Source organism: Penaeus monodon, chromosome 30 (genome assembly GCF_015228065.2).
Source record: "Penaeus monodon isolate SGIC_2016 chromosome 30, NSTDA_Pmon_1, whole genome shotgun sequence".
In the NCBI taxonomy this organism is placed as follows: Eukaryota; Metazoa; Arthropoda; class Malacostraca; order Decapoda; family Penaeidae; genus Penaeus; species Penaeus monodon.
This window is the reverse complement of record NC_051415.1, coordinates 17,187,352-17,187,579: the sequence shown is the minus strand read 5'-3', so window position 1 is coordinate 17,187,579 and position 228 is coordinate 17,187,352. Positions and strand designations below refer to the sequence as shown.

Below are 228 nucleotides of genomic sequence, written 5' to 3'. Positions count from 1 at the left end.
CTTACAGAAGGAAGAATTTTCGTGTGCTGTTTTGAGTGTCCGTATGTACTAATGGGACCAATATTAGATGATGATGATTCAGTAGATACGATGAAATAGATTAAAAAAAAATAATCTGATATGATTATTAATGGAAACAAGTAAAATTCATGAAAATGCCCTTTGCATGTGCTGAAGAAAAAAAAAAGAAAGCTTAACCCTCTTATCATTTAAAAGGTAGTTTCCCCT

The 228-nt window shown here is 31.1% G+C and overlaps 1 protein-coding gene across 1 annotated transcript in view; it reads right to left on the bottom strand.

The window, feature by feature from the left end:
- LOC119592567 overlaps positions 1-228 on the bottom strand; it is a gene marked incomplete in the record, with an annotated part of 22,150 nt that overhangs the window by 9,796 nt on the left and 12,126 nt on the right.